At 43.8% G+C, this 11,293-nt stretch overlaps 1 long non-coding RNA gene across 2 annotated transcripts; it reads left to right on the top strand.

The window, feature by feature from the left end:
- Positions 1-312: 312 nt before the first annotated feature.
- LOC148123768 (uncharacterized) lies at positions 313-10,449 on the top strand. 2 transcript variants are annotated; one of them, XR_015740537.1, is made up of 4 exons: positions 313-1,142; positions 1,283-1,661; positions 8,648-8,747; positions 10,089-10,449. It is a non-coding gene; the product is annotated as an uncharacterized LOC148123768 (long non-coding RNA). The 2 variants fall into 2 exon arrangements; XR_015740536.1 differs by lacking the exon at positions 313-1,142 and having other exon boundaries at positions 1,230-1,661.
- Positions 10,450-11,293: the final 844 nt, after the last annotated feature.

Raw genomic sequence — 11,293 nt, 5'->3', positions numbered from 1 at the left:
ATCTTCTCTGTAGCTTCCACTTTGAAATTTAGTAAAAGAAGACCTTTGCTCTAACCATTGGAGTCTGAGTGTTTCTTTCTTGGATTTTGAATGGAGCACAGACTGACAAGGGGGGCCTTCAAGGTACTGGCCCTGCTTGCTCACCCCATTGACTGTTGCACCACTCCAGAGCCGGTGCCTCGAATGTGGTCACGGCAGCTTTGCTCTAATTTCTCCAATGTGCTGCCATATTCGAGGCGCCGGTTTCGGAGTAGTGCAATGGGGTGAGCCTGCGGGGTGGCACCTCAAAGTGGCAGGAGGATGCTACAATGGCCGTAAGGGTCATAAGTCACTTGGTTCAGTGCCACTGTAGCTTCTCATGGTTGTAAGTCGAGGGCTGCCTCTTTCATGAAAAGATCAGTCCCTCTGGATCGAAACAAAAGCTCCCTTCCTCCACCTGAATGAATTTGCCTCAAGAAAGGTGGGGAACCTCTCACACCGTCTCCAAGATTTTAGGGCCTCCCCAGATGAGCGTTAAATCCCATCCTGAACTCTGGATTGCTTTCACTTGCTTGGCCTTGCCCAGTCACCTGGGGCTTGAGACCGTGTGGCTCCAGGTGTTTCTCTGGATACACCTCAGGCTCCTTCGCCCTCTCACTTTCTTCCCCTTCTCAGTTAAGGTGGCTGACATGCTGGAAAGCCAAACACGATCCCTGGCAAGTTCATCTCAATGGAAAAGGACTTTTCCCACAACCAGTTTAACACAGGAGAATTGTAGATCTTCTGAGAATGGGATGAAAAGAGAGAGTCTGCTTTGTAAGAGTGGAACCTCCCACTCCAATGTTGTCCTCTCTGTAGCCTGGTGACTTGTCTTGGGAACGGGGAAGACTCCTCTGGCTGCCATTTTGAGAGGGGGCCCAAAGCAGATCCCCTCCCCCAGATTCAAATAGGCCCCTAGCCTCAAAAGGTTGCCTCAATCGGGGTCTCCCTTTCCTCGCCTTCCTTCTGATGTGCGACTCACATGGAGCTTTGCTTTTTCTCTCTCCCAAGTGCAAAGAGCTGATGAGCCCAGTGAAGGAGTCCCTGAAGCATCTGGGTGAGCCAGAAAAAAAGCCATTAGAGAGGAAGAGCTGCTGGAGCAAAGTCGGAGTTGCCTGCTCAAGGTAGGAGACCACATGGCTGAATGTTTGAAAATCCACCCTGAACAGGAAGTTCTTGAAGAATGGAGGTGGTGATTTGCCTGGCCACCAATTCTGCAATCTCTCTCTCTCCCTCCCTCCCTCCCTCCCTCTCTCTTGTCCAGAAGTTCCAGTCAGATTTGTGAGTCAGGAGTCTTTTTGAGTTTGGAGGTCTAGGGAAGAAGAGGCAGAACCTGGGGATGGAGTTAAAAGAGGAATCGCCTAGAATTTCTACATAGCCACAAGCAAACAGTCCAACTCCCCTTCAATACCTGCTGCAATGCCTCGAATGAGATGCTGTCTCCAATTGTTGAATTCCTGTTTGTAATGAAATATGTTGTTAAATATGAGTGTTAAAAACAAAATCCACATTTTAGTCCAAACCCCTAGAAAACCACAATACCGGCATTTGCAGTAGTCAAGAAAAGTAGCAGACTGGTCATGCCATGCTTGCATCAGACTCTGCAGACTTTATCTTGGGAGTCTTCATCACTCAAGTTTGAAGTAAGATATTTTTGTGTAAGAGGGAATTTTTGGGCCCCAGAAGAAAACATCTCTCCATCACTGCTTCTTTGGGGCATCTCTTTCCTCCAGCATGAAAAGTCTGGGCTTCTGGCCCAGCTCCTAAAAAGAGAAAATCAAAATAGCTGTTCACCTCCTTTCAGGAATTGTGGTGGTCTGACAATTGAAAAATGAGACGCAGGGAAACGTCTGAGCAATTGCCAGCCCCGAGAGAACTCGGGTAGCAGTATTTATTAAGAAAATGCAAGTACAAAATCAAAACAATTACCTCAACATTATTATCTCAGCCGGGCCTCGGCGAAGGTGATAAAGTTCCCGTGAGAATATCCAGGCACCAAAGGTCTCATGGGAATGGCTCGGCTGGGTACTGTGAACTTTTACCCACATTCCTGGTCTCTAAGCTTTGCAGACCCCAACAGGATCAAATCACCCATCATAAAAGCACTACTGCCCTCATGAGGAGCGTTTGTGATACCCCCAGATCTTACAAAGCTGTACGAGGACTTGCAGAATATGATGAATATATTACCACATTCCCTCCTTTTTTATTTATTCAAAGATAGGGGGTGTTTTAGTGGCATAATACACAGTTCCCTCGCAACTTGGTTTCGTACACTTAAAGCTGAGGTACACATTTGAAATAGATTAGGAATACATTGAATACAGCAACATAACATAATAAGTATGATAACAATTATTACAACTAATTGAAACAATAAACGTAACCATGAGCTGTCAGGAAGCCAATCCCATAGCAAAGCCCAAAATGACTTATTGAAGCCATCTTTTCCTGCTTCGTGTTCAGCTATGCGGTCTTCCATATCATGAACAGTTCTTGTAATGTTAGGCTCATAATTATGTATAAAAACACAACAATATGAATGAATTAAAGCACAAACTCCTCCTTTAGCAGCTAACATTATATCTAAAGCATAACGATTTTGTAAAGTAACTTGGCGAATTTCAGACACTTCTTCATTTAACATCTTAATATTCTTAACAGTATCATTAAACATAGCAACAGTAAAATTATTTAAAATATGAATATCTCTATAGTTCATAGCTATTCCCAAAGGTGGGTACATGCATACAAAGCCAACAATTAGTTACATTTAAACTCTTTGCTGCAATCCGAACGTCCTTGATGTAGGAATTTTCCTTCCTTAAATTATCACCAAGGTCTCTAGTTTCTGAGATAATAGCAGCTCTCCGCCTCCGTATTAGAGTCCGTGGAGGCATAAGACAAATGGAAAGAGAGGTTGTGTAAAGTAACTTAGGCAACTCCAATTGACACCAATATTGTCCATAGTCTGAAACAGAAACATTAAACAGGATCAGAGTTGTAGCACAGGCTGAAGATATAATATCCTTATCAGGTCCCGAGTAAAGAATGTCTTGACCCTTATGCCAGGACCAATATGCTGGAAAAATCAAAGGATGCCGCTGTTTGCAGATTAATTTAGTCCGATTCCCCAAAGGAACCTGCTGCATACAAGTTGATAACCTCAGATAAGCAGTCATCTTTTCCCAGCCTTCACAGCGCCACGCCTGGACTGCCGGCATCAAGAAAATCAGGAACCACGGAAACGCCATCCTGAGAATCAGGAACCTCAGGAACGCCATCCTGCTCCTCCGAAACCTCCCTCATTGGCACCTGCGAAGGCGCTTGTGAATGATCAGGCCGAATGCAACGACCAGGAACCCAACGAATTTGACCAAGATGTTCTACTGCTGCATAACCACGTCCCCACGTAATCAGCTCAGCGGGAACCCATGCCGGATCCGGAAGGAATCGCACCAACACTCGAGGCCTCACTGCATCTGTAGAAGGTGAAGAAAAATGCCTGCTGGCCGCGCTCGCAGGGGGGTTACCAGACAAATTTAGAAAATTTAAAGTATACAAAGCAAGATTTAAATGATCTTGAATTGCCGGAAGCCCCAGGAGCTTCCTCCTTTTTTATTTAATTTAGCTAACATGTTCTTGAGCGTGCCATTATAACGCTCCACAATAGCTTGTCCTGTGGAATTGTATGGAATTCCAAATTTATGTTCCACGGACCACTGTTTGCAAAACTGATCAAAGACTGTGCTCCGATAAGCGCACCATTGTCTGTTTTTAAAGTTTGAGGCGTACCAGCAACTGAAAATGTCTTAATGCAATGATTGATGACATGTTTAACCGCTTCACCTCTTTGAGGAGTAGCCATTAGAAATCCTGAATAAGTATCCACAGTCACATGTATATACTTCCAAGGTGCAAATGATGGATATTGAGTAACATCCATTTGCCAAATCATTGAGGGTTTCAACCCCTGGGGTTGACTCCCATAGGAATAGCCGTGCCTTGCTTTGAACAAGTTGGACATTGTTGAATTATGGCAGCAGCTTCTGCAGCAGTAAGCTTGAATTGATGTGCCAACGCTTTAGCATTTTGATGAAAATAACTATGGCTGTCCCATGGCTGGACAGTGAGAACTGAAGTTACAGCACTGTCAGCTTTGGCATTGCCTTGTGATAAAATTCCAGGTAAATTACTATGGCTACGGATATGGGCAACAAAACACACATTCACACGCTGCTCCAAACATCCTTGCAACAACAAAAGCAAACGTAGAATATTAGGTGATATTCCAGGAGACAAATAAGAACCTGCTACAAAGGGTAACAAATTATATACATACAAAGAATCCACTATTAGATTAAAATCCTGATTTTGAAAATTTTGAAAAGCCAAAACTACAGCAGCAAGTTCTGCCTGCTGGGCAGACTTCTGCTCTGATGTCACTTTTGTATGCCAAATTCCAGATTTATCTTTCCAAACACAAGCACCAAAAACTTTCCCTCCATCAGTAAAGACTGTAGGAGCATCTGATATAGGCTGATTTACAAAAGATTTGCTAAATTAATTCTAACTGATTTATACAAAGATAACCTAGGATCAGCTGGAGGATGACAAGAAAACTTCCCTGGCCAAGAATCTACCAAAACTTGTAAAACTCACTATTGCAAATCATTTGTTCCCAGGTGGCTAAAGCAAAAGGAACATAACATGTTACTGGTTCCATCCCAGCAATAGCCTTGCAGCGCTGACGAGCACGATTAAAAATATCAGCAAGCTGTTCTGTGATACAATTTATGGATTTCGATGGTGTATGAGACAAATGAATCCATTCCAGAATCCTTAAAGCTGTTTTTTCTTTTACCTGAACTATCAATGCAGTAACTCTACGTTCTGAGATTAAAATCACTGATAATGGACAATCTGGCAAACATCTATCTGTCCACCTACGACTCAAAGCTTGCTCAATTAATGACAAAATTCCCTTCTGTTCTTTATTCAGGGTTATTATGTCAGATGCTTGCTTAGCACTAGCCAAAGCTTGAAACAAAGGACTTAATTGAAGAGTAGTTAAACCCAAATACGGTCTGATCCAATTTATATGACCCAAAAATTGTTGTAAACCTACCAAAGTTAAAGGATCAGGAAGAACAAATTCCAACTTCAGAGGTGTAATGTGACTCAAGAATAACTTATGACCTAGATAGGCAAAAGGATATTCCTTTTGCAATTTCTCAGGGCTGACAATCAGCCCTTTCTCCTTCAGCATAGCAGTTAAAAGAAGGACAGCAGAATCCATTGCAGCATCAGAAATATTAGCAGCTATTAAAATATCATCCATGTAATGATAAACCTTCCAATCTGGGAATTTATTCCGGAAAGGTTGCAAAGCCCAATCTACAAACATTTGACACATGGTAGGACTATTTAACATTCCCTGTGGAAGGACAGTCCATGCATATCGCTTAGCGGGCTGCCCCTGATTTATACTCAAAATAGTGAAAGCAAACAAATCTACATCTTCAGGGTGCAGAGGAATGGAAAAGAAAGCATCTTGCAAATCTAACACTCTTATATTCCATCCATCAGGTATTAAATTAGGATTAGGTGTCCCACACTGCAGTGGGCCCATTGGCTTTAAAATTGAATTTATGCCTCTCAAATCATGTAAAAATCTGAATTTCCCAGATTTCTTCTTGATAACAAAGACTGGAGAATTATAAGGACTAGTGGTAGGCACTATATGTCCCTTGTCTAATTGTTGTTGAACCAATTCATGTAAATGAACTAATTTCTCACTAGTCAAAGGCCATTGATCTATCCACACTGGCTCCTGCTGGAGTAACTGTAATTTTAATAACTCCACAGGTGGGTGTTCAGTCATCATGAATGACAACTGTTGTATCAAATTGTTGCATCAAATCTCTGCCCCACAAGTTAACGTGAAGGCGCAAAACAATCGGTTGGAAATGTGCAATAGCACTTCCTGCTTTGTTTTGGCAGAAAGAATCCTCCTACTAACCCGCATGCGCCTTGAAGTCCTCCGACTCCTCGAACAGATGGTGTAGGATCCGCTGCCACTCCCTAGGCCACTCACTTTCGCTAATCACCGAAACATCTGCTCCAGTGTCCAGCAATCCAATAAACTGTCTGCCTTCAACCAAAAGAATTAATTTTGGTTTCTGGTCAGCCTTGACATTTTGCATGATGGAAAACACACTAGACTCACTAAACATATCTGTAGATCCAAATCCACCCTGGCGAATTCTATCTGATTCCCCCAAAGACAGATATGGCAAAACTAAAAGCTGTGCAAAACAATCCCTTTTTTCAAAGATTGAGGAACAGGTGAATGAACTTGAATTTTGATCTGACCCTTATAATCCGAATCAATAACCCCAGGAACCACAAACAATTTACGCTTATGAGCTGATGATCTAGGAAGAAGAAGACCCACAGAAGCCGGAGGCAATGGTCCATAGAAATCCGTTGACCCTAAACAAACTACATGTGGATATCCTAATTCCAAATCCTCAGCTAATGGAAGATCAATTCCTGCTGAACCTTTTGTAGCTGGTGACCATATTTGATCCCTACCTCTTTCTGGTGGCTCCAACCCTTCGGACATTACTTCACTCTTTAGAGTAGGGAGAATGCCCGATCCCTGCTTCCTAGTTTTTTCCCTCAGAATGAAGTCTGCACTGATTTGCCCAATGGTATCCTTTCTTACATTTCGGGCACACTGATTTAGGACGAGCACCCTGTCCCAATAATCTCTTTTTGCTGACTTTGACCCCCCAGGAGCCCGACATTGCGCTTTAAAATGTCCAGGCTTCCCACAATTGAAACAAGTGCCTTTATTAGCATTTCCTGCCTGGAGAGCCAGAGCTAAAGCCTCCATAATAAAAGTCTGACTCCCCACCTTTCTACATGCGTTTATCAAATCGGCAATCTCTCTCTCTCCGCTCGCAATAAGTGGATTCAGAATTTTTTTACAATCTGCATTTGCCTGTTCTACTGCTAACTTCAAAAGCAATTCATTCCGGGCAAATTGATTGTCAATTTGCCTTTCAATAGCCACTTTCAATCTGCTAATGAAATTTTCATAGGGTTCATTGTTTCCTTGTTTGATGTTAGTAAAGGTCTTCTCACCACCTTCGCCGTCAGGGAGAGCCCATACGGCTTGGAAAATTAACTGTGGGAGAAGAATGAATCCCTCCTCTGGCATTCCATCTCGCTGTAGTTCCACTGTTGTAAAATTACCAGCTCCATAAAGCTGATCTGGAGTAACATTTGCTGTTCCCCTTTGAACTGCCAGCTGTCTCCATTTCTGATCTAACACCAAATATTGAGCTGGAGTTAGAATCATATTAAATAAAGCTCTCCAGTCAGCCGGAATCATTTTATTTCCATAGCCAACTGCTTCTAACAATGCCTGAGTATATGGCGATCTAACACCATACTCTTTTGCTGCTTGCTTAACTTCCTTTAAAATATTGAGAGGTAAAGGCTTCCACACTCTGCGGATTTAAAGCAGCATCCACACCAATTTCTACTGGATTAAGTTGAATCTCCACTCCAAAATCTACCAAATCATCTCCTGATAATTCCCCTCTATCTGTTGCTTCTTGAATAGCTGCAGTAACTGCATCTACTTGAACTCTTAAAGGCAAACTCTTATCTTCTGACAAAGTATTTTCAGTGCCTGACAGTCCTCTGGATTTATCTGGAGGTGCTGTCGGTGGCAATATACGTACCGCATGGTAAGGCGGCAAACCTTCTTCGGGGTGCTAGGAGCGGTTGTTCATGAGTAGCTAACGCTTCCATAAGCACCCTCCAGGTTAACAAAATTGAAGAAGGGGCACGAGGCTCCTCGTGCAAAAATTTCCTATCTTTTTCCAGGACTCTACTTTAATACTACCTCCTCTGGATAACACGGAATATGTTTCCAAACATACTGTAATAAGTCCTCAATTTCTTTCTTTCCTACTGCATGTCCTCTACTATGAACTCCAAACTTAAAACTATTCCCAGTGATCTCTCTCAATTCCCTAAGGTGCTTTGTCTGAGCTTTCGAGAGACCTCCTCCCATACTCACGAAAAGAATCTATCTCCGTCCAGCGAAGAAGATGAGGGCCCAGTCGACGTCCGCGACGCATGAGTATAGGATGCGGGAACGATAGCTTTCAAGCTATCACGCCGAAACGTATAGCCTTCCAAACTATCACGTCGGGTCACCACTTGTGGTGGTCTGACAATTGAAAAATGAGACGCAGGGAAACGTCTGAGCAATTGCCAGCCCCGAGAGAACTCGGGTAGCAGTATTTATTAAGAAAATGCAAGTACAAAATCAAAACAATTACCTCAACATTATTATCTCAGCCGGGCCTCGGCGAAGGTGATAAAGTTCCCGTGAGAATATCCAGGCACCAAAGGTCTCATGGGAATGGCTCGGCTGGGTACTGTGAACTTTTACCCACATTCCTGGTCTCTAAGCTTTGCAGACCCCAACAGGATCAAATCACCCATCATAAAGACACTACTGCCCTCATGAGGAGCGTTTGTGATACCCCCAGATCTTACAAAGCTGTACAAGGACTTGCAGAATATGATGAATATATTACCACAGGAATCTATGGGTATTTGCCTCCAAGTTTACTGAATTTAACACCAAGAAAGTACATAAGTTGTACAAGATGACTAGCAAAAAGCAAGCCCGGGAACAGAAGGTAAGAACACAGGGGTGTCTGTGTGTTTGTGTGTCTTGTGTGTGGTGTGGTAGAATGAAAGGGATACAAATATAAATAAAGAGAAGGAAGGAAAGGGAACATTTTGTGCAAAAGAAAACCTCAGGAACGAGAGAAATTCTGGTGGAGACTTTTAGGTGGGACTGTGCTCTTTCCTTTCTTTCTTTCTTTCTTTCTTTCTTTCTTTCTTTCTTTCTTTTTTCTTTCTTTCTTTCTTTCTTTCTTTCTTTCTTTCTTTCTTTCTTTCTTTCTTTCTTTCTTTCTTTCTTTCTTTCTTTCTTTTTTGCTCCTGGCTCTGCCATTGCTGTGTTAAGAGCCAGGCATTGGGTTGTAGAAGAGAGGAGGAGGAATCCTATCTTTAGGAGAGGGAAGACTGTACATGCTCAGGGGACACAGGTTGGGGATCAAAGCCGTGGAGTCTTCTGGACACTCCTTGATGGGATTGGAATTCTCAGTGAGACTCCAGCTCCTTTTGCTGGACTTGGCCCTTTATTAACCAATCAGAATAGAGCTGGAAGGGACCTTGGAGGCCTTCTAGTCCAACCCCCTGCTCAAGCAGGAGACCCTATACTGGAGGTGGGATTCTACCGGTTTGGACCGGTTCTATAGAACTGGTTGTTATGATTCTGCACAGTTCAGAGAGCTGGCAAATCGTGCCCCTGGCTGGCCCCACCCCTCTCCACCCTTCCCTCCCAGTCAGTCTTTATTGTGCCTGCCCGACATCACTGACTGCGTCCTTCCCCACGCAGTCACACCTGAAGGCATCTTTTCAGGTTCTTTTTCACCGCCCGATGATCAGCTGTGCCGGGATCCCCCTCGCTGTCTTACTGCTTTGCCCAGGACACTTCACTGAGGCCCAGGAGGCAAAAGGAGTTGCGGGATGTGTATGTATGCTGCGCGCCCCACCCTGTGCTCCATTTTTGGCCTTCTTGGGCCCAGGGAAGACTTTGGGGAGCAAAAACACCCCCCCAGGAGGCTTCCCTGAGGTCCAGGAGGCCCAAAAACAAGGGGGGTGCTGCAAAAAAGAAGAAGCCATGTCCACCCAGCCACGCCCACAGAAGTGGTTGTAAAAACAATTGAATCCCACCCCTGCCCTATACCATGTCAGACAAGTGGCTGTCCAATCCCCATTGATGGACTTACACCCTCTTCTTCTTCAAGTTGCCTGCTGAATGCAACTGTGGAGGTCCCTGGGGTGCCAAAAGGGGCTGGCCTAGCAAACGTTGATGATGAAGACACTTTGGGCCACAAATGAGGAGGTGGGCGGAAGAAAGCCTGAAAGCTTTCACTTTTCTTTCTGTTTGTTTTCATCCTTTCCTCTAGAAGAGGCCCTCCAATATTCTCCAGTCATCTCTCTCCTCCCCAGCTCTGGTTAATAAGACCCAAATTATTGTTACTGTTTGCCTTTTGAGATTTCTGACAATGTTTTCAGAAGAAGAAGGAAGAGGCAATGAGTGGCAAGCAGCTTCGTCCAGAAATTCCTGGGCCCAGCCGAGATATGCCGAGATATTCTGATATCTCCTGTCTCCTCACCCTTCCCAGATGCATGGACACCCACAAGAGAACCACCCACAGCCAAAGAGAAGATATTGCAGCCACGCAGGTGAGCGGTTATCAGGCCCGGCCCAGATTGGACCTTCAGGAAAGAAAGACTCGTCTCCATTTGTAGTCGAGCTGCATCTAGTAAAAGATATGCTTTCGCTAAAATCAAGTGGTCACAGCGAAAGCAAAGCTAGATCTGAGGATTCCTGCATAAAACCCGGTAATCTTCCCTTTTTTCTCTCTGGCCATCTACAATCATGTCCCCTGAAGGCCAATCATGCAGATAAGGAAGAAAAGTATTTATTTTAAAATATTTTAGGGAGGAAGCAGGGGAATCTCATCTCTTTGCTCACTCACGCCAGACCAACGCAACACTCTTGTATCATAACAAGCAAACATCTGCATTCAGTGGCTACACCATTCTGTCTCCTTGCTGATTGGGTGTTGCCCACCATGAAACTGGGATGAAAAGGGCAGAGTTGGACCATGAAAATTAAGCAAATGAACTTGGATTGTTCTTGGTATAAACAAGTGATGGATTTCTCCAAGAAGTTCTAGTTTTGTGGTCTTTGGAGCCAACCAAGGAATAAGGCGGAAAGACAAGAGGCAGCTGATGGAAAAAAGCAAAAGGGCCTAAAATGGCAAAGTGACCATGTGTGAGATTTACTATGTGTTAAACTTACTGCACATTCCAAAAAGATAAAATATGAGTGGACTGATGATAAGATAGATGTCCGTGCTTGAAACAAAGAAAAACAAGGCTTTCTGTATATCTCGATGTCCTTCGGGTGTTGTGATGGTCAGATAGGGCTCACAGTTTAGGAGCAGACTGAGCTCACTTTAAAAGGTTCCCCTAAAACTTGCAAGTTCTCAATATACACAGCAAACACACCCTCACAATTTGTCCCCTTCCCAAGAATGGGGACACACCCACCATGGTGCACTCAAAATAGAAAGGGATGAGGATACGTTTTAGGATGGGAGAC

Source organism: Pseudonaja textilis, unplaced genomic scaffold (assembly GCF_049901715.1).
Source record: "Pseudonaja textilis isolate UNSWEBS1 unplaced genomic scaffold, rPseTex1.2 PTEXCTG89, whole genome shotgun sequence".
Lineage (NCBI taxonomy): Eukaryota > Metazoa > Chordata > Lepidosauria > Squamata > Elapidae > Pseudonaja > Pseudonaja textilis.
Note: the sequence above shows the minus strand (reverse complement) of the source record. Positions and strands in the feature narration are given on the sequence as shown.